This window comes from Camelus ferus, chromosome 30, assembly GCF_009834535.1.
Source record: "Camelus ferus isolate YT-003-E chromosome 30, BCGSAC_Cfer_1.0, whole genome shotgun sequence".
Lineage (NCBI taxonomy): Eukaryota > Metazoa > Chordata > Mammalia > Artiodactyla > Camelidae > Camelus > Camelus ferus.
The window spans coordinates 21,603,089-21,629,505 of NC_045725.1; the positions used below are offsets into that span (position 1 = coordinate 21,603,089).

General features: G+C 44.1%; 1 protein-coding gene across 3 annotated transcripts in view; it reads right to left on the reverse strand.

The window, feature by feature from the left end:
• The window catches only part of ATP8B1 (ATPase phospholipid transporting 8B1), a 102,689-nt gene extending 90,563 nt beyond the window's left edge, over nt 1-12,126 (reverse strand). Inside the window, exon 1 of one of the 3 annotated variants that reach the window (XM_032470654.1) lies at nt 11,542-12,126. The gene's annotated coding sequence lies outside the window, so the exon portion shown is untranslated. Of the gene's footprint in view, nt 1-11,327; nt 11,348-11,541 lie in introns of those variants that run through there. The other 2 variants (XM_032470653.1, XM_032470656.1) reach the window with 2 other exon arrangements.
• Nucleotides 12,127-26,417: the final 14,291 nt, after the last annotated feature.

The following is a 26,417-nucleotide window of genomic DNA, read 5'->3' on the forward strand; positions in this document are numbered from 1 at the left end:
AAATACCAGGACCATGATTTGAAGCACAAAGAAATGGGACCTTAAAAAATTAACTGATGATCACTGAACTGAAAGCGGAGAAGAGTGTCCTAGCCCAGGTCTGGCCACTGACCACCCACCCACACCCTGCTTTCCCTCGGCTTCTCATCTGTTCTCTGGCGATAATATCTGTCCTTACAACTCCCTGATGAGAAGGTTTTAGAACCATGAAGTGGTCTGAAACACACAAAGCCTTGTTATTTCTATGGCCAAGGTCAGAGAATGGGTCGGGGACTTGGCCAGATCTGCCATCTCCTCAACCTAATACCAGGCTGCTGTTAATTACAAATGATGAATATTTATTCAAGTTTAGGAAAATAACACATGCAGCTATTTTGAGAGACTAGGGGTAAAAAACAAAATCAATCCTCCTCTCCTGCTCAACCCCAGATTTTTTATTTTAAATGCACAGAAGATCCAGGAGTTGTCTTGAACATACAAGTAGTCTTCAAATGATAAACATCTCCATATTCCAAAAATTCAGTTCCAGGTAGTATTGTTGCCAAATAAAACACAGGACGAACAGTTACATTTGAATTTTAGATAAGCAATAAATAATTTTTAATCTAAGTATGTCCCAAACATTGCATGGGCCACACTTATGTTTAAAAATGTATTTTTGGTTTAGTTGAGATTCAGATTTAACTGTGCGCCCTATATTTTTATTTGCTTATTTATTTTTGAATCATTTGTACTGCTTTTCCAGCCATTAGCTATGAGGTCCTGGAAGGAACCCTCACCTTGGGAGTCTTGAAACCTGAGTTCAAATTCTGGTTTTTGTCAGTGACTGGTTCTGAGACTTCAGGACAGTTAGAGTTCTTTCTCTTGCAAAAAGAGGCCAGTAAATACAGCAGAGGACTGAGTAGGTAAATGCTACTTGTGAGAAGGACAGGACTTTGCCAACAAAGGCAACCCTGTTTTGTCGTACACCCTATTTACATATTAGAGAAAGTGATTTGGTTTTAGACGAGGGCACATGAGCCAATTTAAATACCCTACTGTGCAGGAGACATTCCCTGACTTCAGCAAGTTCCTGTTAAATATACAAACTGGCCTTTTCCTGTGTCTGAACCATTTTGATCTGTGCAAACATTTTGATCTGTGCACAGTGGTCCTGCCAACTAGACAATACTGTATCAGCTTTCCACTGTCATCCTTGTCCATAAAGCAGGGCTAGTGGGTTGGCATAAGTGTTTCACTCAAATTTAAATGCTTTATTGTTTAAAAAAAATACCTAAATGTATGACTCCACAAAAACCAGTGAAGGTTAAAGGCTGACCCTGCGTAACTCATCAAACCCAACTCCATGCTGCCAGCCCTAAAGGTTCCGTATGTGTCTCCACCTAAGACTTCGGAGTCTCTCAGAGCTTGACCTCTGGCCACTCCTGGGTGTCCCAGGAACTGGAAGTTAATATGACCAAAGCTAAGTCCTTAATCTTCCAGCCTGCTCCTCCGTCTCCAAAACCATTACCTTCAGTCCCTTATGTTAGAAATCTGAGAATCCCCCTTCCACCAGGTCCTTGAATCCAATCCATCACCAAGGCTAAGACACCACTTCTACAAAGCAGCTCCTGCTGGCCACTCATCTCTACTCCGGCATCCTGGCCCGAGCCCCCATCATCTCTTTCACAGACACTGCAAAAGGCTCTTAATGGGTCTCCTCCCCGCTCTGGTCTTGGCTTCCTACCCCAAGCCCATTAACCACACTGTAGCCTGAGTTTTCAACTGATGTCAGAAATCAAATCATGTCACATCACTGCTTTAAAATACATTAATGCCTTTCTGTCAGCTTGGTCCCTGCCGACCTCATCCCTTGTTTCTAAGCCCCAACATCACTCCCCGCCAGCTATCCTGGCCCTCTCACAGTTCCTAGAACACAGCATGAAGCTCTTACCACAGGGCCTTTGCACATGCTGGACCAGGAAAAGCCTTAACTGGTAACTTCTCACCCCTCAGATCTCAATATAAGAATAATCTCCTCCAAAAGAACTCCTGGGCTAAATTTTTTATTGTGGTAAAATATACCTAACACCAAAATTAACCATTTTAACCATTTTTTAAGAGTACAATTCAGTGATATTAAGTATATTCGCACTACTTTGCAACCATCACCACCATCTGCCTCCAGAACTTTTTCATCCTCCCAAATTGAAACTCATTAAACAGTAATTCCCATCCCTGCCTCCTCCTCTCAGCCCCTGCTAAACACTGTTCTGCTTTCTGTCTCTGTGAATTGGACTATTCTCTGTACCGCATACGAGTGGAATCATACACTGGTTGTCCTTTTGTGTCTGGCTTATTTCGTTTAGCGTAATGTCTTCAAGGTTCATTCACGCTGCAGCACGTGTCAGAACGTCCGTCCGTTTTAGGACCAAACAGTATTCCACTGTTTGGGTGCACCACTTTGTATTTAACCATCCATCCTTCGACAACCATTTGGGCTCCTCTAGGGCCATTTTAAAGTCAGCCCTCATTATTCTGAGTCTCGCCCTGTTTTCCTTTAAGTGCTTATCCTAGACCATAATTCTAATGCCAGTTGGTATCTCTTTGGTTCACTATTTGTTTAATATTTACTCTTGCCTTCCACCCCCTACAACCCCATAAGCTCCACGTGGGGGTGGACCCTGTCTGTTTTGTTCATTCTTGTATTTACCACCAGTACCTGGCACAGGGCCTGGAGTGCAGTGGGCATTTAATAAGTAAATGTTGACTCTTTGAATGAAAGAAACCCATTAGGCCACCAGAAAGCCACAAGTCTGGATTCACTCACAAATTCCATGTACTTTATATTCAACTATGAAAGAGAACAAATTAGTGTGTGCGTGCATGTGCACGCACACACACACACTTAGCTCTCTGGGCACCAACAACTTCCTTTCTAACACGTAAGTCATTTTTTGTGACTATTAAGTATTTAGTCTCTATTTGTGACTAATACACATTTCCACTTCCTGTGTCCTTGTCAAGAAGGTAACATGTGCAGAAGTAACTTATCTATTCAGCAATTAAGTAAGGAGAAATTAAGTACTGATAAACGCTACAGCATGGATGGTTACCCTCAGTAAAACACCATGGAAACATTATACCAAGAAAAATAAGTCAATCACAAAAGAACATATGTCGTATGGTTCCATTTACATAAAATGTCCAGACGGGCAAATATACAGGGTCAGAAAGCAGGTGAGAGGTTGCCAAGAGCTAAGAGGGGAGGGAATACGAGTGACAGCTAAAGGGTACAGGACTTCTTTTTGGGGTGATGAAAAGCTTCTAGGATAGATTGTGGTGATGGCAGTACAACTGTGTAAATATACTAAAAACCAGGGAATCATACACTGTAAAAGGGTGACAGGTCCAGGGTCTCGATACAACTGTTTGATAAAAGGTAACCTACATGTATGGAATTGGGGGTGTTTGAGACCTGCCTGTGTTTGAGGGCTGGGAAGAGCTTTCCGTCCAAATTAGACGACGCTCAGCAAGGTTGGGAGGGGTCGGGGAAGGGATCAGGGCCTCACTAGCAACTCTGGCCTGCCGCGGACCTGCAGGGGCAGCCTGCTCTCTCCTGCAGCAGAGGCTTCCTGGCCCCGTGCACCCTGTGCATTACAGACCACCTTCCTTCCAATATAAGCAAAGGCTTCAGCTTCACAGAAATCATCTTTTTTTACACCATCTCTCTCCCCCTACCAAAGTAGGAGGACATGCTATGATGATAAACAGTTCAAGTTCTCTGAACCAAAACTTTAAGTATGAGTATTTCTGAAAAGCCTCTTGATAACCTATTCGGAGTGATCTGAACACAGCCCATTGAATTTACAGCATTTTATAACTCAGATTCCTGGTGGCGACCCAGGCTCTGCCCAGAAAGTTACCTTTGGCTCCTGTTTCTCTCACACCCTGTATCTAAGTGGGCCAGAAATCCTGTTGGCTCTACCTTTAAAAATATCCTTAACCTTCTCGCTCTCAGACATTTCACTTTGGTCCCAGGTTTCATTGTGCCCCACCTGGTTTAGACACCTAACTGGTCTCCCAACCTAGGAGCCCTCCCCCTGGCCTGCTCTCCACACCAACCAGAAGGACCATTTAAAATCCAAGTCAGAGCACAAATTACGACCCTCCAAAGGGCAACGTCCTGCACTGATGCCACCCCCGTCCATCTTGCACAAAGTCAGAGCCAAAATCCTTACACTCCTAGGAAGCCCCGCATGATGGGGCCCCCACCTCTTCGCTCTTCCCCCTGCCCCGCCCCACCCCACTCCCAGGTTTGAAGAACAGCCCACCACCTGTTCATCTGCCTTCATCACCCCAGCCATGTATTCCTGCCGCAGGGTCTCGGCACCCAGTCATCTGTCTCCTCTGCCTGGGACCCTCTTCTCCCAGATCTCCGTGACTTACCCTCTCCCCAGTAGGTCTGCTCAGATGCCACCTTCTCCACCCTCCAACTGCACCCGGCTCCTTTGCCACCCGCCCAATTCTTCACCCTGCCCAGCCTTCTCTTTTTATCCCCTGTAGCGCTGATCTTCAGACGTTCCATGTAAGTTACCCATGTATTATCTTGCTCATCCCATGTCTCCCTCCTCTCTTCAGCGTGTGAGCTCCTTGAGGGCAGGCCCTCTGTCTCCTTGTTTGGCTGTCAGATGCCAAGTGCCTGGCACACAGGATGTGCTTCACAAGGCTCTGTCGAGCTGGCTGGCTAGATCATGAGGCCTCTCTTTGTTTAGATGCTGTAAAGCTAAGAAGGAGGGTCCCCGCTGCAGAATGACTGAGGAGACAGGAAATTCTCTAGAAGTTATGAGTTTAGTTCTCTGGTCATTCAAGAGGCTAGAACTCAGGAAATGAGAGCAGGAGTGATTAAGAGTACCAGGCCTGAGCAAACTTTCTTTAGTTTTAGAAAGCAAAAAAGTGTTGGTCTGAGTGACCTCAAGGCTTCAGGACACACTGGATGCTACTCATTTCACCACCCACAGTCCGAGGCTCTCAAATTGACCTTGGAGAATTTTCACGTTTCTCTATGTAAGGGGGCAAGGCTATGACTGACTTGAAAAAAAACCTTTTAAACCATCTCAATCAAGTTGACAAAGTATCAGACCTCTGAGAGGTTAACCAAACTGTTAGCCCCTGTATCCTTTTCTGTGGTTGAGATGGGAAGAGGATAGGAAGGCGGAATGACACCAAAGGATGGTGGTACTTGGAGTTAGTTTGAAGGTTTTGCCTTATGTGTTTTTTAACTTTCAAACGTCCTGCTTTTTAAATATGCAAATCCTTATCTTGGCTAATTTTCAGGGCACCGTGTGAGCATAAACCTCACCTAGTCTATTTTCCTCTAGAAAATACAGATCAAGATGTCTTTAATCTAAAAGACTAACATCTAACCATGATAGAAAGGCTTCTGGTTTTTATCCTGTGCTACAAATGAGCACATTAGAACACAGGTGCATTGTTTGATGTTTCTGCCAATCCACAGTCTACAACTCATCTCTTGCCTTGAAGCTTATTTTGAAAACCATGGCTTCTACCCTAAGGTAGAAAACAATCTGATTTTTAAGTATTCCATTTTTCAAATATTTAAATGTCACTTTTTCTCCATTCTAACCCTCCCTCCCAAAAAAAAAAAAAAAAAGTTCTTTTTCTTTAATCTGAGTCAATTTTGGAGGAAAGATAAGGATTTTTTTCCTCCACTAGAGAGAGTCCTCCCTGGAAGTCAGCTGTGGGCTGCAGAAGTCTCCAGATGGTGAAGCCAGGTCTTCTGAGCTTTTACACCCAGCCAACACAGAGCAGCATCAGCCACACCATGGGCCGCCACAGGTGCTGGGGTGATGGAGATGCCAAAGGACCACCAGCTTCATCCAAGCAGCTGTGGTTAAAAGGAGAAACGTGGCTGCCCTCCACATGTCTTCAAGGCAACCAGCCTCCCCACAGCACCCCACGTTCTTCTCTCCAAGGTGTTTTGGAGGAAAGTGTGATATCAAATACCACATGTCCCCAGCCCATCTTAACCACTTTCTACAAAAGATAAAACTCACAAAACTGAGTAAGATCTCACAATGCCCATGAAGAAACAGGAGTTTTCCATATGCCCATGTTCATAGCAGCATTATTCCCGGCAGCCAAAGGTGGATACAACCCAAAAGCCCATCAACGGAAGAATAGATAAACAAAATATACGGTGGTCTATGTATACGATGGAATATTATTCAGCCTTGAAAAGGAAGTGGAACAAAATTCTGACTCATACTATGACATGGATGAACCTTGAGGACATCATGCTGAGTAAAAGCATCATAAATGAGTCATACATATTGTATGATTCCACATAGATGGGGTACCTTAGAACAACCAAATTCATGGAGACAAAGTAGAACAGAGGTTATGAGGGGCTGCAGAGAGGGAGAAATGGGGAGTTACTGTTTAATGGGTACAGAGTTTCCAAATGAGATAATGAAAAAATTCTGGTGATGGATTGTGGTGACAGCTGCCCGATACTGTGAATATGCTTAATGCCACTGAGTTCACACTTAAATACGACTAAAAGGACAAATTTTATAAATATTTTACCACAATTAAAGCAAAACTCTCATGAAATAAACTTCTGTAGGTTGAGATCACAAGGAAATCCTCTCCTTCCAAAGTTGCTCCAGAACCAAAAACAGCATACAGATTTGCACTTAATTCTCACCATCTCAGCAGTTGATAAACCCCACACAGTTTCCTTGTTTTACTAAAAATTCTGGAGGCTTCTATAGCATCTGCCAGTGCCTGGCTTAGAGACCCACACGCTTATTTCCAACATGGTAGTCGGACCAATCTTTCCAGTGTGAAACATACAACCCCCCCCATCTCCCCACATGAGTGAATATTTCAACCATCCAAGTCAAATGTTTATCCACTTTCTTATAGAGAATGTTAAATGTTTCTTCCAGATCCATAGATCAGATACTGATCTCAGAGAACGGTCTGTGTCCCAGGAAAACCGAGGAAGGATTTGTACACAAGTCACCTCACACTTTATATAATGAGTAATGCATCCAACCCACGGGAGCCTCCCCCAGCAGCAAGCTCAGAGCCTGTGAGAGGACGATGCTTGGTGCCTGAGGACTTCCCATGAGGATATTCCAGCTCAACTCAATTTGAGTAAAGGTTAGAAAACTGGTTTCAACCAACACTCCCTTGCTCTAAATCAAATAGACCTTGACTCTGGTGAACAAAAGCCATTCCGCAAAGAGACAAAGCCATAAATGACAGCCCTGTAAATAAAGACCAAGTTGCTAGCCAAAGGTCAGGCTACACATGTACTCACTGCAGAAATGCCAGGTTTCTCAGTCACGCTAGGGGGATGTGGTCATCACCACAGAAGGATGACCCCCAGGAGTCAGTGGACGTGAAGACTGAAAATGAACACAGAGCTTCAGAGACAGAAGTGGTGGGGGCCACCCTCCAGGGTCTAAGGCAACCATCTCTCCATGCAGAGAGGGACAAGGCCCTGAGCAAGAAGAGAGAGACTGCCTCATCTACTTTCTCACCAAAGAAGAAAAGCGAGAGACACAACCCAGGCCCTCTGCGAACCTCACAGGCTTCCATGAAGCAGGGAGGCAATCGCCAGTCTGGTGCCTGAAGAAGATGCTCAAGCCATTTTTTAAATCAACAAATGGATGGATGGATGGGATTGTACCAAGGGTCTCTGTCATTAGCAACGCTTACCAGGCGCCACCACTCAGATACCATGCGGAGAGCATGAATCCTTTGAAAAGGATTCAAAATTCAGAAACTCCTGAGTTGTGAACAGGGAAGAGTCATTTAAAAAAACAAAAAAACAAAAAACAAGAGTACGGACGTGAAAGAGATGAAACACAGACAGGAAATGAGGGGGTAAAGGCGACCCAGCAGCACTCAGTATGTCCCAGGGGCCTCCACTCTGAGGAGGAGAGCACGCCCAGGGGGGAGCAGCCGCCCCTCCTGGCTGTGACAGAGTGTGCACATCCCCAGGTCACTGAGCACGCCGGTCCTTCATGCCACTGTCCCCCCACCCCGATACCTGTGCTCCAGAACCCAAGCCCTGGATTTGGGCGTTCAGAAGCCCTCTCCTTCTCTGGGGCATTCTTTCTTGCCTATGCCCGGTGCAAAGAAGCACCTGTTTGCAAAATAAATACTAACAAATAGAGTGATGCCTGTCTCCTGCACAGTCTAGGAGAAAGGCAACAGCTGCACGAGCCATAAATATTTACCCAATGATACCAACAACACGACAGTCATATTAACGACCACTTTTTATTGAGCTCTGCGCTAAGCCCCTTTAACTAACTTCTCTCATTTGGAAATTTTCACACAACGCTGTGATGTAGTACTATTATGATTCCATTTCACAGATGAGGAAACTGAAGCTGAAAAGATTGAGGAAACTGAGGCTGGAAAGATTAAGTCAGTTACCCTGGGTTATATTTCAAGCCAGGTCAAAGGATGCCAAAGCACCTGCTACCAACCCCTTACTGGCGCCTCTGGACTCAGTTGCCATTGAACCAGTTATTAAACATTTTTCCAATTGTGCATGGTTTTGACAACAGTCTATTTAAAAGTGCAATGCATTTAGAAGAATTAGGGAAAGTATTAATGCATTCCTAAATGATCAGATGATAAAAATCCCTTTGTTTGCTAAGAATAAAAATGAGAAAGAAGATTGTTATGTATATGTGTCTGTGTGGGTTTATATATGCTTTCTAGACGCTTCCTCCATAATGCCAGCTCTTCAGATACACCAGACCTCAAAAGGTCTCAGACTGGGTATTATTTTTAGCTGGGCACAGGGAAGGGGATTTCGGAGTAACTTGGTTAACAAAATAAAGCTATCTTCTTTTTGTGTTAATAAAACTCTGCTGGAGGCAAATTAATTTTTACTTATCTTAATAAGTAACAAAGCACCTACAGGCACGAATACAATTCATCTAATTGAACGACACTAACAAACAGACTTGAAAACTCACAAGACACCCAAAGACACCTCAAAGAAAAACTTCCCAGGGGACTAATCGAGAAGCAGCAACAGAAGCAAATTCTAAATTTAAGTGCTTAAGAAACTTCAAAGGCACCTCTCTTTAGAGACGTGGGACATGAGGACACGAATGGACCCCATAAAACTTGTTCTACTATCTAAAAAGCAAGTTTCTCTGCATTCATAAGTGCATAGGCTTCTTTTAACAATGACTGAAACTAAAGAGCAAAGGTAACTAGTAGATTAAAATCTCACTCTAGTGAGTTATAAGGATCACCTAGATTCCATGACTGTTTACCAAATACTAAAATTGAACTCAAACTTTAGGAAGGCAAGAAAATATTTAAAATATGTCAAATACCTGGGCATCATACTAATTTTTAAAAAAATATATCCATTTAATAAAGAAAATAGGAAAACAACATCCAAACACCTACTATATTTAAGGAACAATTCACCTGTTCTCTTATTTATTGCTCTCAGCAACCCAGGGAGGTTGATAATTTGTTTTTCCCAGCAAATGAGTAAACTGAGGTTCAGAAAATTTAGAAATTCATCTAAGGTTGTACAATTTTTAAAGTAAGTGAAGAAATATAAGAATGAATTGTGACAATACAATTTAAAGTACGTAAAAGAACTGAAATCTGTGGGACTCGAAATCCACAAGTTTTCCACTACTCCTTGTGTTAGAGGGAAGAGAGGGAAAGAAGGGAAGGGAAAAAAGGAAGGAAGGAGGAAAAGGCAGACAGGGAAACATTCCACAGCCAGATCTGGTCAGTACTCCTAGTGCCAAGATTCCAGAGAAATCCAGGTGAAACAGAACCAGTTCTGAACTGGCTGTTCACCTGCAGATTCCTTACACCTGTGGACTTTTTACCAACTCACACTTTTAAAGCCTCAATTACAAAGAATCCCTAGAAATTACCAAAGCACAGTCATTAGAAAATGGCAAATGAAGAGAGGTAAAGATTTCTAATCTCAAATCAGAACAAGGAAGCCTCCACTATTTAATGAACACCATTAAGAGGATTCAGAGGAGTAACTGCAGGCAGGCAGACTTCTCCCCTAGAAAGTAATCAGCATCAGCTAATAATCATTAATCATCTTTTGCGCAGTATATGCATTTATAATAGGTTTTAATAAGGCCTTTCAACAACAGGCTCAGAATTACTGAACGGCATTTTAGGTCTCACACAAGAGTGCTCCCCAGACGATGAAAATTAGAACTTCTACTTCACAGTTTGAGTTTTTTCTTTTTATCTACGCTTGTGCTGACCATCACTGGAGACTTTATCAAACATCACTTTTAGTGTTTGTTCCTGCACGTAGTTAACCTTCGTCCGTAACCTACTGCGCGCTTGCTGATCATCAAGTACCTGGCCTGTGTTGTTTCAGTTAATTCTCAAGGAGTGGAGGCAGAAATCTGAAGGCAATGTAACCAGGAAGATGGGAGAGAATCTTTTCTTAAGCCAATAGGGCGGGCAGTTTCCGGCAGGGGAAACTGGAGGCGTCCGGAGCTACCCAAGAAGGACTTGGAACACGCCAGGGGCTGCGCGGTTGAGGGGGACTCACCCAGCGGAAATGTAGCCCGGTTGCCCTTCTTTGGGCGTGTCAAACCCCCTCCCCGATTCTGCGCCCTCGTCCTCCCCTACAGCTGTCACAGGTCGACGATCCAAGCCTCCCCGCAGCGAGCACCAGGCTCGCACACTCCCCACGAGAAGTTGCGCGGACAATTACAAGCTCTTCTCTTAGGGAGTAGTGGGGAAGTTGGGGGGTTAAAACACCAGCCATTATCTGCAACACCCCTCCCCCAACAAGTTGCCTCTCCGCAGGCACACAACGAGGTGACAGCACCGGGCGTCAAACTGGGGGAGGAAGGAGTGGCAGTGCCATGGGAGCTGGTGAATATGGCCCTACAATCACCGGGGAAAAGGGTCCCTCTTCCCCATCAGCTCCCAACTTGCATTCATGCCCACAGAAGATGTCTGGAGGGTACCAGGTCCGGCAGCAGGCGCGGTGGAAGGGATCCATCCTTTCCCAAAGGGGAAGGAACATTCGGACCCAAAGTTTTTCCGGATGCGTTCGCATCGGCCCCAGCAGAACCCTGTCAAGCGGGGCTTCCAGAGAGACGACAGGTATTACAGGGAAGCCTGCGGCTTTCAAGTGCCCACAAGCCTTGCCGAGCTGGATCCTCGGAGTTTAAGCCCAGGCATGAGCGTAGCAAACGAGCGAAAAACCCAAACACCTCCTGCGATTTCCCTCTACTCCACGCGGGTGAAAACCCCATGGCCTTTTCCTCAGTGCTGCTTACCCGACCAGCTGTGCCTCCCCATCCCCGACGCCGCGAAGGTTCGCGACACCGCCACGCAAATTCCACCCGTGTGAGCTCAGGAGCCCGAGGGCGCGGGCAGCTGCTGCCACGGCATCTCGGATCCCTGGAGTCCGCCGCCCCGGGGCGGCCAGGGAACCTGCGGGGCCGGCGGGGTGGGGCAGACCAGGGGCCCCGGCGCCGTGTCCCTCCTTACCTGGCGCTCGCTGGGCCCCGGCAGGGGCATCCACCGGGTGCGCGCCTCTCCGCGCGCTCGCTGCGCACCTGCCCGCCGCCGCCCGCCCGGCCCCAGCGCTGGCCGCCGCGCTAGCGCTTCATGGCGCACGGGGCTGGCCCGGGGCCCCGGGAAGCGTGTCCAGTTGGCGGCGGCTCCTCCGGCTCTCGCAGCTCTCCAATGGCTCCCTGCCTTCCCCCGCCCCGCGTCCGCGCCCCCTTCCTTTGCGGCCGCCCTTTTTCCTCCGCTCGGCGGGACCGGCCAAACTGGTTTCTCCGCTCCCGGGTGGTGCCTCCAGTCTCCCACTGGCAGCTGCGGCCGCCTCGCGCGGCGGGGCTGGGGGCGGGCCCGGCCGTCTGCCCTCCCTTCCTGGGGGCGGAGAGGAGCTGGACGGCGAGTCCCGGGGCACGCAGACGTGGCCCACGTCGAGCCCCGCGCCCTCGGTGCGCCCCGGCGGCAGGCGGACACCGCAGCCGTGCCCTGAGCTCGCCCCCGCCTCTCCTGGCCCGGTCTCGGCTCCCCGGACGGTCCCTGGAAGCCGCGCTCGCCACCCTGCCCGGCCAGTCCCGTGTCACTTTCCCGCCAGCCTGGCCGCCGCTTGGGGTCGGTGACCGCGCCAGCCCGGAAAGCTGGCGAGGCCGCGGCTCGCCCGGGACCTGAGCTCCCTCGGTAAGGAGAGCTGTACCCTCAATGCCAAGTCACGTTCCGGGACCGGTCGCCGAATGCGCGTCGCGGTTCGCCGCGCGGAGGGTGGGGGAAGAGAAGGCGCCAAAAGAAGTCGGGAAACCTACCCACTAATTGTAGCAAGCAGGCTTTCTGCTGAGACCAAATTCCCTCACCTTTATTAGTGTGGAGTCAAAAGGAACCAGGGTGCACGGTATAGCTGGAAACTGTGGACTCACGTGCATGGTTGCTAGCTGGTGTTTGGGCGCGTGAATTCGACCCTTGCCGGCAGTGCATATACATTACACTCCCTGTGCCAGAAACTCTTCTCTGCGGAATTTACCGCTCACCTGCTGTGGACAGTGTGGTATAAGAATGGAGGAAAGTAAAAGATGAATCAGAGAATTTGCTTAAAATGTAATAGGAGTGATAAGACTCACAGACAAACAACTAGTTGCCTATAGATCAGAGAGTTCAGGTCATTGGCCTGAGAGTTCAGACTCCCAAGGGAGGACTTTAGGGAGACTTCACTGAAGGGGCCATGCTTGAGATAGGACTCAAAATTCACACTTTTATGGATCAGGGTTGTGAGGAGAGGGTATTCAAAGAGTGGTCTACAGATTTGATCTTCAGTATATGAAAGATTCAACTGATATTGTTAAACACTATATTGCCTTGGGTTTCTTTTTCATTAGTCACACTTGTCTTTGACTAGGTGGTGCTGGTCAGTCATTTAATCACTCTGGGCCTCAATTTCCTCATCCATAAAATGGGTCTGGACCAGATAATCTCAAATGATTCCTTCCAGTGCTTATTTTCTGAACCCAACAACAGAGCAAAGGTCCAGAAGCCAGAAAACACAGGGCTGGCTTAGTGACAGTGGGATAGATAGACCAGATGCCTGGGAGTGCAGTGTTAAAAGGTAAGACCAGCAAGGGAATTGGGGCCTCAACTGAATATAGGCTAAATAGTTGGGGGTGGGGGGAGGCGGTGCAGGGAGCATGCCTTTAGCAGCACCTGCAAACAATGCAAAGGTTTTGACCATAGCACTGACATGATCAGGTCATGGGTATATATCCAAAGAAAATGAAAACACTAATTCAGAAAGCTACATGCACCCCAGTGTTCATAGCAACATTATTTACAATAGCCAAGACATGGAAGCAACCTACGTGTCCATCAACAGATGAATGGATAAAGAAGAGCCATACTACTTACTCAGCCATAAAAAAAAGAATGAAATCTTGCCATTTGCAATAACATGGATGGACATAGAGGGTATTATGCTAAGTGAAATAAGTCAGAGAGAAAAGGAAAATACTGTATATTATCACTTTTATGTGGAATCTAAAGTATAAAACAAATGAATGAATATAACAAAATAGAAACAGACCCACAGATCTAGAGAACAAGCTAGTGGAGAAGGAAGAGGGGAGGTGCAAGATAAGAGAAGGGGATTAAAAGGTTCAAACTACTACGTATAAAATAAAATAAGCTACAAGGGTATGTTGTATAGCACAAGGAATATAGCCAACATTTTATAATAACTTTAAATGAAGTTTATAAACATTTTGAATCACTATGTTGTACACCTGAAACTAATAATAATACTGTAAATTAACTATACTTTAATTTTTTTTAAAAATCATTTAAGAAAAAAAAGAACAGGGCTAAGAGATTAGAAGTGGGAGAATGAGGTGCAATTTTAAGTAATGTGGTCAGGGTAGGTACAAAAAGGTGAAGGAGTTTCATTCTAGGTGAGAGAAATTCTTTGAAAATTCATCTCACTTGGAACCCACCAGAAATGGGCATGGTCAAACCTTTTCTCACTGACTTTCCCCAAAGTCAGCCTTCTGCACCTTCCTGGTTGTTGGGAACTGAGACTCAGTTAGTTGATGCTGCTGATAAAGGAAGCTGATCACTTGGAAGCCCTGACCCTTGACCTCTCTGAAAGAACTGTGCCAAATTTCAGAGTGCCTTGTCAGGGCAATGACTGAAAGTATCTCACGCGCGCAATGAGAATTGATTTTGAACTGTGTCTTCCATGAATCATTTGATCAATGACTTCTTCGTCCAGGCAGCGGCCTGATCCCACTAGCCTCAGCCATACTTTCTCAGCATCCCCAGGTGGAGTTGAATAAGCCTTCTGGTTTTGTTGAGAAGCCGTTCCCAATCAGTAATTAAAACCCCTACCTTGCAAGCTGCTGGGGGAAATTATTAAACAGTCACTTCTAAAAGAGGGTGTAGCTTTTCAGCTTTGTAGTTCGTAATTTCCTCCAACTGTTTCTTTTTTTGTTTTTCCTTTTCTTGGCAGCATTCCTGTGCATTTCCATGATGCAGGTAGGAAGGCTGGGGTGACTGCCAAGAGAACTAGCTCAATTTTACTAAAAATTCATTTCCTAGAATTTTTTTTCTGAAGGAGCCAAGGGTTAAAAGATATGTTTACAGGGAGGTGATACTGCCTGTATTCAGTTCTTTGCTAAACATGGTGGTCATTTAAGCTAAAGCATTTAATGCCAGTGGAAAGGTATTCATGCCACTCTAGGTGCTATTGTAACCCATGCTGGGCAGTCAAGGTGAAGCCGGTTGGAAGGTGAATTCTTCACAGCCAGTCTAGACCAGCTCCAGAATTGTAAGCATTTTAGGAAGATATCTCTCACCAGAGCCTGTCTTGGCAATAAATGAAATTAGCAGCTTCGAATAGTCTGACCCACTTTCTTTTAAATGGTATTTAAAACAACAGATACAAATGATATATTCTATTGTCTCTACACAAATAATTTTCCAAATTCCTTCTGACTTATATGCTTTCCACCTCCTTTACTACTTAGTGGCTTTTTTTCCTGACCAACATTTTCAATTCAAAAATTGGATTGCAAAAGAAACATTAAACATCAGGTAACTGTGTCTGAGTTTATTACCCGTGCTTAACCTGCAAGAGATGTTCCCAGGCCTATTATTAAATTTCACTTCTCTTTCTTTTGCATCCATGAGCATGTAAATATATGGGATTAGGTTGCAGTTTTTCTTTTCTACAAAGAGGAGATTTTAATAACCTGTTATCTATATGGATATGTAACGATAATATAAGTATTTAACAGTATATTAATAATAACACTAGTTAAACTTAATTCATATAATTTAGACTTTAATCAACAATTTTCCAAAATACCTTGGGATTATTGTTCGTATATGCAGCCATAATTTTATGTAATTGTAAGAAATTTGCATGTATTGTCTTTTGCTGTTTTCACCATTTACCATCGTGACATGAAAGCATGTTTACCTTTCCAACTTCATCCCTCATCCTTCAAGACCTAACCTCCCCCTATTCCAAGCTGTTTGCGATTCACTGCATTTTGATTAGCACTTGGTGTTCCCTCTGCTTGAAAAGCCCTCATCTATCCAATCTCATTTCCCAAGTGACTTCCTCTGGGAAAGCCTTGCCCCAGTCTCCCCTGGAGAGCAGTACCCAAAGCACTTTGCACCTAACATCTAGAGAAACTTTTACTCCATTTTATCTTAACTATTTACCTGTCTCATTCCCCACAGCACTGTGAGCCCTTTGAGACCCAAGACGGGCCCTTATTCTTCTTGGTCTCTCTTGGTCTAGAAGATTGCTCTGCCACCCCAAGTGCCTATTAGTTCTTATAGAATAAATGAGTGGTTTGCATAGTCATATTCTTAATAGCTATATAGTATCTTCTGCTGATGATTTATCCACTTATTTGCTATATTTGAATATTTATGCATTTATCAGAACAGCTTCTGGAAACATCTGATCAATCACAACCCACCAACTATTTTAAGGGCTTCAGAACGTCTTATTTCTCTCTGGTTCCTATTATTTAATGGGTTGTGATTTGACCTTCTTTACTTCATTCCGGAAATGGTGACTTGAGTACAAGAAAACTTTTTGTTCTGTTAGGAACGGGACCTGAGTTAAGTTTGATGCTGTTACTGGAACCATAGAAAAAATGATATTCAAATTTTCCATAAAGTTAGAGCCGCCTATGCTTTGTATGAATTCTGCCTTTTTTATTTTCCTAAACTGCCATCTAGCATGAGTGGTTATCCCTCCCAATCAAAGAAAAGCAAACTAAATGCAAACAAAACAAAACAAAACAAAACAAAAAAAACTGTGAAAAAATTTTCACTTATTATGTTGGCAAAGATAAAAAAAAAAATTGTCTGGGGTAGGGTAGGGAATAGCCCCAGTACCTCCATTAAATAAACAAACAAACAGACCAAATTACTCCCCTCCAAAAAAAACAAAAAACAAACCAAAACCAAAAAAAAAAAAAAGTCTGGTACTGCACTGCATTGGCAGTGTTTATATGGACATGGACTTTCATACACTGTTGGTATGAATGCAAATTGTACAACTTCTTTGTAAGGAAATTCAGAAACACATATCAGAATTTTTAAATATACATGCCTTGTGCCCTAAGAATTCGTGTCTAGGAATTTATCCTCGAGATGCATTTGAACACGTACACAAAGGTGAATGTACATAGATATTCATTGCAGCATATTTTTCACTGCAAAAGACCAGAGGTGACCTTGATGTCCATTAACAGAGGCCATGTCCATCCAATGGTCTAATAATCAACTGTCTTTTTAAATCAGGGAGACCAAGTTGGGCTGTTGTTCGAAAAATCCCCCAGGTATATTCTTACATGAAAATGCAAAGTAAAAAAGTTTGTGTATATAAATAATGCATATGTGTGCTCCTTGATTCCAAACTGTATTACAGAGCTGTAGTATTGGGAGTTACCAGGAGCTGCTTATAGAGAGGCACTTTGGCAGTGCTCTGTCTCCTGATTAAACAAGATAAATGCTGGCAATTTTTGTTGTTGTTTGGTTTGGTTTGGTTTGGTTTTTTCATTTTGTTTTGTTCTGGGGGGTTTGGGTGGGTTTTGGCAGTGTTTCCTTTCAGGTTTCCCTTGGAACAGCATTTGACGGGTACTGCGGAATTTGAATCTGAGATGACAGGAAAATCACCTCTCCTATGTTTCCCCGGTCTGACTCTGACCTGCTAGCACAGAGTTCCACAAATTCTTCAAATAAGTCAGGCAGTCCCCAGCGGCCAGCTCCCGATATCTCACAGACAGAGCTGGCTAATACCTGGGAGCAAGTACCCTCCTTCTTTCCTGATGCTACTGCCTCTAAATCTGCTGCCTCCACTAAGAACCACGATCTTCTATCAGGCTCTGCCCACACCAGTTCCCTGGAGCATCAAACGAGGAAACCTGTCCCGGGATCTGGGGAGATGAGGGAGAAAGGTCATTACAGAGGCAATGCCTCTCCCCCTCTTTTCCTTGTTACCCTCTCAGTAGGGTCCTGAGCACTGATGGATGGACCCCAATGTCCTACAACACTTTTAGGAAGCAAGAACAATCCACAAACAAGGGGTGAAGCGAACCCATAAAACCCACGCTCCACTCAGGACAACTCTCTCTAGATTATCCCTGATTTGAAGCTGCATAAAGCTCAGTTGCTCTAACCTTCCTCTTTCCTTAGGATGAGGACATCCCAAGGTGATCCTCACATTCTCACACACTGAGAATTCTAGCTCACCCTCCTTCCCCCATCCACTAATGGAAATAAATGCCAGTATTTAAAACACGTGCCAAAAAGGGGGAGAGTATAGCTCAATAGTAGAGTGCATGCTTAGCATGCACGAGGTCCTGGCTTCAATCCCCAGTACCTCCATTAATTTAAAAACAAAAACAAAAACACATGCCAAAAAAATGGGCTCTTTAATGTATGCTTCATTTGAAAATTTTAAATTCACAGGTATTAAAATCTAAACAATCTAGACATCTGATTGTGGGGCACCTGATCAAGAATTATTCAAATTCCATCTTGTGAGTCAAAGGTTACTGTGCTTCCCCAAGTACCAGCTCTTACGTCCTATCCAAGCCTATGTCCTATGACTCACTTAAAACAATTTAATTTCTCAAAAATGTTGACAATTAAATGCTGGCAGGTGACTTCATTGGCTACTCTGGCCAGTCCTGAGCAATGCTGAGTGACAGCTAGTGCAGAGCACTGATTTTCAAACTTTTTTACAAAGTTTTGTTTTTTAACTGCAATTCCTTAATGCAGGAGTGTCATGTAAAATGGAGGTTGGAGGAGCTGACTTGTTTGAATCCATGATGGGACCCCAGTGGCAGGTTCATCAAGAGGCTAAAAATACTTAAACTTCAGGGACCCTCCAAGGCCTTGTGCCTGATTTCGTATTTTTAATTTTGTAGGTTTTTTTATTTTTTCTTTTAAAGAGCCCACCCCCTCCACCAGTTGTATAAACTTCAGGCCCCATGAAAACGGGTTCTCCCCCTGGTAGAGCCCCAGAGCCTCACCCCTTCGGTCCCTCTCCACGGAACGCTAATCCCCTGTGGAAAAAAATAAACAACATCTTGTAAGGTGGTCCCATTCCGGGACTAGGAGTTAGGAGACAGGGTCTGCCTGCCTGCTGCTAGCCATTTGTGTGCCTCTGTCAGGTCATGTGACCTTTCTCAGACTTGGCTTTGTCATCTGTAAAATGGGTGTGTGACTAAGTTCTGGCTGGTGAGGTGTAGGCAGAATGTTGGATGTTCCAGGGAGGCTCTAAAAGTAAACACATCCTTTTTCTGAGTCTTCTCATCTGTGAGGTGGCCGTGACAGCTGCTGAGCTGGTCACCATCTTGGATCTGATGGGACGTTGAAATGGAAACCATTTGTTGAGTCTGGACCAGAAAGATAAGAAAAGCCTGGGTCCCTGATTGCATCACGGTGCCACACCACCCACCCACAGACTGCCTCCCTCTGGACTTTATGTATTTAAGCCACTCTTAGTTCTCTGTCACAGCTCATAGCTGAATAGAGTTTCTCACTGTGGCTAGGGAAGACTCAAGGGTGCAGCTAAATTTTCCAAGTCAGCAAGCAAAACTGGAAATATCCCTGGAGAAACAGAAACTACCTTAAAACTCTCAACCAACCACCCATTTTACACAGAGGGAAAGTGAGGCCCCATGGAGGGGGCCCGTGGCAGAGCCAAGCACAAGTAACGGTCTCAATGGCCCCGGCGCAGCCTGCTTTGCCTTTTTAAAGCAGAGGTAAATGCAAGGTGTTCCAATTAAATGCAATTGCTTTTTAGGTATTAATAATGTCAAATGACACTTTCTTGCTGATGAAAGGCATTTTGAAATCTATAAAGAAACCAAAAGAGGTTCATATGTGTTCATCTCCCTAGGTAATGTTTTATTGGGACCCACTCAGGGAGACACCCATTTAAATTCTAGATCCCAGAAATTCAGATGCATCGAAAGGGAAAAAAGAAAAAAAATAAAAGGAAGCACCTTGGTATCAGCGTTGGTGGATTATTGTTTCTCCCCCACGGGGTAGAAGACAAGAAGGTGCTAGGTCAAGTGTGACTGATGTTACAACTTGGAGTTGTTTGGAATGGGAGATTCCCAAAGCATGAGCCATGTGAAAGCGATCCTTGCTTTGGGGAAGCATGAAGTCATCTGCACGTGCTGATTCCTGTCCTCTTTGCGCTACAAAGCATCTGGCTCCCGAGCACGTGCCTCAGACCAACCTCTGTTTTGGCCACCGTGGCTGCAGATTCTTTCCTGAGCTGTCTTCGGAAAGCTGGGTTTTTGTCTTCTTTCTGAGCAGATTTAGGGCTGTGTTTGTTTCACTGATTCACTAAAGACTCACTGAACACTTCCCGTGCACGAGCCCGTAGAGCAGAGCTGGGCATACAACTAGCGAACCAGCCCCGGTGCTTTGCCCTGAAGGAGATGGCAGCTCAGTGGGAACACAGATAAGGAAACAAGCAACGTGTCCCCGGAGGGTTAGTGCCTCAAGGGAGGAGGCAGGTGGGAAGACAGGAGTTCCTGACTCATACTTAGAAGTCACAGAAGGCTTCTCGGAGAAGGGGACATCTGAATGGAGACCTGGAGGATGAGTAGGAGTTTCTGTCTTCCCTGAGTCACTCACTGCTCAGTGGCAGCTGCTGTCATGTGACAGTTCTTCACTTCAGATCCACAGAGTGAAGTAGGTAGTAATGAGGTGTTTAAAAAAATTAAATGCCCTCTCTCTCCCTTCCCCTTAAGTCTGCAGGCAGTTCTATCTTATTTGCTCTGGGAGGACTTGGAAGCCAGGGTCAAAGTAGGGCTAAGGACCAGGGACTCTTTCCTGCCCTGGGCACCTTGGAGTTCAAGCATATTGGACTCTATTGGCCATGGTTGTTGTTGTTTTTTTTTTTATTAAACTGTTGAGGGGGTAGGTAGCTAACTAGGTTTGTTTGCTTGTTTACTTTAGTGGAGGTACTGGGGCTTGAACCCAGGACCTCGTGCATGCTAAGCACATGCTCTACCACTGAGCTATAGCCTCCCCTCTGGGTGGCAGTGTTTTTGGCTGTAGACTTCTCACCCCTGTAAACATAAATGTAAGTACGGTTTGATAATCGTTTTATTGAGATATAATTTTTACAATTCACTTATTTAAAGGGTACAACTTGATGGCTTTTAGTGCATTCAGAGTTGTGCCACCGTCTCACATTCAATTTTAGAACACTTTCATCACTTCAAAAATGAGCCCCATACCCTTTAGCTGTCACCCTTCAATTCCCCCATGTCCCCCAGCCCCTGGTTTTGTCTCTATAGCTTCTGCCTATTTTTAAAAATTGAACTATAGTTAGTTTACAGTGTTGTGAGCTTCTGTCTATTCTTAACATTTCATATAAGTGGAATCATTTAATGTGTGGTCTTTGTGTCTGGCTTCTCCACTTAGCATAACGTTTTCAAGGTTCGTCTGTAGTTGCAGTGTGTACTCGTTCTTTTTATGGCCAAATTACACACACGTATCATTCTGCATGTGCTCCAGGGTCACATCTGGGCCAGCCATCAGTGCTATACATTAAAAATGCCCCTGATTTGCTTATTTGTTCTATAAACCTGTATAGAGCAAACACCATGTGATGCCTAGGGTTTTATGTTCGCTCACACTTTCCAGTTCATCTCCATGTTTCCATGTCCATCACCACCACCCAGTCTAGTATCATCTGTCTCCTGCACCAGGGAGCTTTCTAAAAGTGAAATGTTTAGCCTTCAACAGTGACCTCTCCACCCTCCATAGCTTCCCTTGACCTCGGAATAAAGACCAAAGGTAGGGTAGCCAACAGCACGCACCCAGTTCAGGCGCCTCCCCTACTGCTGTCTCAGTCGTTGCCTCCAGCTGTCCTCATGTTCTCTGAAGCCCTCTCACTTGCCATGATCCACTCCTCTCCCCAGTCTGGAGGCCTCTGCCTGAAACAGTCTTTTGTCTCTTTGCCTGACTAATGCCTGTTCATCCTTCAGATCCCAGGCCAGTCATCTCTTCATGACCCTCAGAGCACTCTGCACCTTTCCTTTGTCACAGAGCTTGACCCAGGTTCAACTGGACTTTTGTGATTGTTTGGTTAGTATCTGCCTCCCCTCTAGAGTGTAAGCTCTTTGAGGGTAGGCCATTGTCCCCCTATTCGACTGTGCCAGAGAGGATGTGGGCACCAACATTTATAGAGTACCCCCTATAATCGGACACTTTTACAAATACTATCTCATGTAATCCTCATAATAATAATCTGATGGAGCAGGTAGTGTTAGGTTCATTTTCCCAGTGAGATCAACCAATGCTGAGACAGTGCAAGTCACTTGCCCAAAGCTTCTAAGAGGCAGAGAAGGACTCTATCTAGGCCTGTTGAATTCTCAGTTCTGAGATCTTTCCACTAACACCAGGCTGCTTCTGGAATGGAGAACATACATCCCTTCCATTCAAGAGTTATTAGATAAGCCCCTGATCACAAAGGACAATTAAACCCAGAAAAAGAGCAACAGGTCAAAAGTTTAAGCTCCAGGGAAAGCATAAACCACAGGTTGCAGAGATCACAGCCACCTTAGGTCAGGACCAGGCCTTCGGGTGAAGCTTCCCGATACTTGAGGCTCATGAAACGAACTCCCGCCCTGTTTGTCAGCTTGGTTCTTATTGGTTTGCTTGAAGTAAGTGCTCACATTTCTAAAGAAGAAAGATATTTCCTCTGGAATTTTTTTTACATTGTTTTATTCTTGGGTGTCGACCTCTGCATTTCAGTCCAGCAAAGAAGTCACTGTTCATTTCCTTTGGGGGATTTTTTATTTTCCTTTTTTAGAAAGGCAGTACCTCTACCAGGAAAAAAAAAAAATGGTTATCAGAGCTGTCCCTAGAGATCAGCTGCTTCTGTACAATCGTCACTCAGGCGTTTCCACCGAAGGCTCCTCTGTCACTTTGAGGCGGCCTCAGAGCCCGGGAGCCAAGGCTCATGGGTGACCTCACCCTTCTGAACCTGGTCCAGCAGCTGCAAGATTTGTCATCATGGTGTGAGTGGCTGAATACTTGCTACCATAATTAGGTTATTAATAATTTCTTTTCAAACCAGGAATTTCCCAATTAATGTTAAATGGGAAGATAATGGTTAATCAGGGCCCCTGACAGTAGGTCATCTTCATATTAAAAAGGACAACCCATTTAGGGAAGTGAGTTTTGCCCTACCTAATGGATTCCTTTTGTATTGAAGCATTCTGGGTATATCCTTCTGTAGGCAAAACTGGTGATCCCTGTCTGTTTCCTACAGAGATAAATGTACTTAAAAATGATGTCTTTATACAGACAGTAGAATATTATTCAGCCCTGAAAAGGAAGGAATGTCTGCTCTTAGAGAATATAGAGAATCACTACAAAATTCAAAACTTGTTCTGCAAATATTAAAAAAAATTGAAAATGAAATAGAGATTCTATATATTAAATGTCTATAAACACACTTTGAATGTATACCAGGGTATCTGTCTTCAAAGTTTTTAATAGGACAGATGAGATTGTTTCTTGCTTTTTTAACTTATTTAATTTAGGTTGAACTGGAACAAGGCATAAAATGTTTTCAGACTCTTTCTGTGTTTGGTTTTAAGAAGGAAGGTGGGTAGGGAGATCTCCTTCCAACCAGTAAACCAACAGATGACCGTCCTCTGGAGTCCGGCATCATCATTTTTGTTCTCGAGAACATTTCAGCCAAAAATAACAATCTTTCTTTTGCCTATCCTCAAGTCATGCTATTTTATTTGATGCAACTATTGGCCAGAAGATCAATTCTTCCAGCTGCCCTCTCATAATTCCAGTGTATTACAAATAGATGGGAGTCCTGAGCCACAGGTGGTATGATTGAAGGTATAAGCACTTGAAAACATGGAGGGTAATGTAGACACCAAGGATAATGATGAAAGTAGCTAATGCCTAAATACAGTTGTAGTCTTTAGAGAAACCCAGCAGCTGAAAAAGCAAAAGTTATTAAACAAAATAAATGAAGGGATTTTGTTTTATAAGACTCAAGTTATGCGTTGTTTAAAGAGTGCATACTCCTTGGGCATTTAAAACATGATGGCACTACTTTAAAAGTTGCTTCTGATTTTCTCAGAGACCCTTGGCTGCATTAGAGGGTGGGGGTGGGGGCGTCTGTCCCTGTTTGGCCCAGGATGAGCTATGTGGGTAGCTTCTTTTACCAGGGTAAGTGATAAAGAAAAGTGTTGACTTGGGTTCTTTTATCTAAGTCCGAGGAGCATCTTTGTGGGTGTGGGACGAAAAAGGAAGCAGTGTATTGACAAGCATCCTCTCCTTGCTCCCACACACAGTCACACAAGTATAACGTTTCTTTGACATCTAGAATGTTATTTTTAAGTGCACGTGGGTCTAACGTTATACTCCATAATAGAGCTGAGATTATTTTAAATTCTTTATACTTTAAATACTTCTTGCTCTAGATAAAGAGGCCTCGTGTTGACCCTATGGCTACGCAGATGGCTACCTAGCCAAGATGCCTGTGCTTTACTTTGGGAGCTGAAATTTCATTTATTTTGGTTGATTATAGGGTGATTCACCTCACTCTCTATCATTTTTTTTTTAATTTGAGAAGTCGCCAACCCTGAGTGCCCTCGTAAGGGGAACAAGTTCAAAGACAAAAACTCTATCAGTGAACCCTGGGCAGACCCTTCCATGCTTAGAACTTTGAAATAACAACTATTCATCTCAAGCTACTCTTAACTCCTTAAGCAAATAGACATGTTCTGCCTCACTGAGCCAGCAGCATCCAGCAAACCAGCCCTCTTGTCCGCTCCACAGATGGCAATGTTTCAGTGCAGGGGATGAAGGGGGTGTGGCTGGAGAGCTGGCTGGCTGGACAGTGGTGGACTTTGTATATGTAAAGTACAATGCAAATCTAAAAACTTTTAGAAAAAAACATAGGAGGAAAGCTAGGGGACTCAGGACTGGGTGAAGAGTTTTTAGACCTTTTTTTAGACCTGACATCCAAAGCACAATCCATAGAAAGAAAAGTTGATCATTTGGACCTCATCAAAATTAGGAACTTTTTTGCTTTGTGAAAGAGGATGAGAAGATATGCAACAGATTGGGAGAAAATATTTACAAAGCACGTGTCTTACAAAGGACTTGTATGTAGAATCTATTTTCAAAACTCTTAAAACTTAGGAGTTTAAGAAAAAAAAAAAAAGCCTCCCAAATAATACAATAGAAAATAAACAGGCAATAAACAGATGTCCTTCAATAGGTGACTGGATAAACAACCTACAGTACATCCGTGTCCTGTGTCGTGGCATGCTACCTAGCAAGAATAAGGAATGAACTGCTGATGCACACCACAACGTGAATGGATCTCAAGCGAAAAAAGCTAATCCCAAAAGTTACACGTGGTATGATTTCATTTATATAACATTCTTGAGATACCAAAATTATAGGTAGGGACAACAGACGAGTGATTGCCAAGGTTGAGGCTGGGGGTTAGAGGGAATAGAAAAAGACAACACAAGGCACCCTTGTGGTGATGGAACAGTTCTGTATCTTAATTATTTTGGTGGCTTCCTGAAGCTGCACATGTGATAAAATTGTATGAGACACCACATGCATGTGTATGCGCGCACACACACACACACACACACACACCATACAACAAGTGCTGAATAAACTCTCTGGATCATATCAATATCAATTTCCTGGCTTTGACATTGTACTATAGATGTTACCACTGGGGGAGGCTGGGCAAAGGGTACACTGGACTTCCCTGGACTTTTTTTTCTCCTGCAATTTCTTACAAATCTATCATTATTTCCAAATAAAAAGTGAAAGCTGCAGTTGGGCATAAAATAATTTTTTAATTTGAAATTACCTCAGGATATACACACTTATTGCACTAATATTTTACACCTAATAGTAATTTGCTTTGGTAAGTGTATCTACTCGTAAATCTACCCTGCCATTCAATTTCTTATAATCCATTGTGCTAAATAAAGCCTTAAACAGCATTTCTGGTATGATAATTGTGGACGGTTGTATGATTTGTCTAGATTTTTGCTAGAAGTATCTAGATGTGATATGTGGGCTGTAACTGGATCAACTGGTTTGAACACTGTGGTTACTTTTGTAAAAACTCACGGGAAATCTCGTTAAAGCACAGATTCTGTGATTCCACACAGAGGGGAGCAAACTTGCTCGACTTTGGAGAGGGTCAGAGGGTTGTGAGTATTTGTTACCACTATCACTTCCTGAACTCGGCCTTTATTGTACTTTCCATATTTGCTAACACTGATACCCTTGAGATGTGTCTTTAAAATAATGTGACTTGATAAGCACACAATATCCCGCTGACCCCCGATTAGGCTTCTATTAGGTGTCAGTTGTTCTGCATGTATTATCCTACTGATGGCTCACACTAACCCAGTGAAAATGTTTTCTTCCTTGCTTAAAATATGTCGACTGAGGAAAAAATACACAACCTAAAAGTTGAGAATTATGTTTTATTTGGCAGGCTTTCTGAGGACTTCAAGCCTCATACCAAGTAGTCGGAACATTGAAAGATGAAAAGACCACTAGATGTCTCAAGCTCATGAATGTAGAGCTTTTCCGTGGGAAGATGCAAGAGGCTGGGCTCATTGAAATCATTCCTTTGATGTGCACCTTAGCTGTCTGCGGCCAGCATCCTGTGCTCTCCCATCTTGAGCTCCCTCAGGCTCACTGTTAGGGGCAGCGGTAGTGGCTGCTGGCTGGAAGACCTCAGCATCCTTTGTTTGCTGATATGGCAGGAGACATTTTTCATTCACAAATAGAAACATGAGAAGTTATTTATCTTAGTG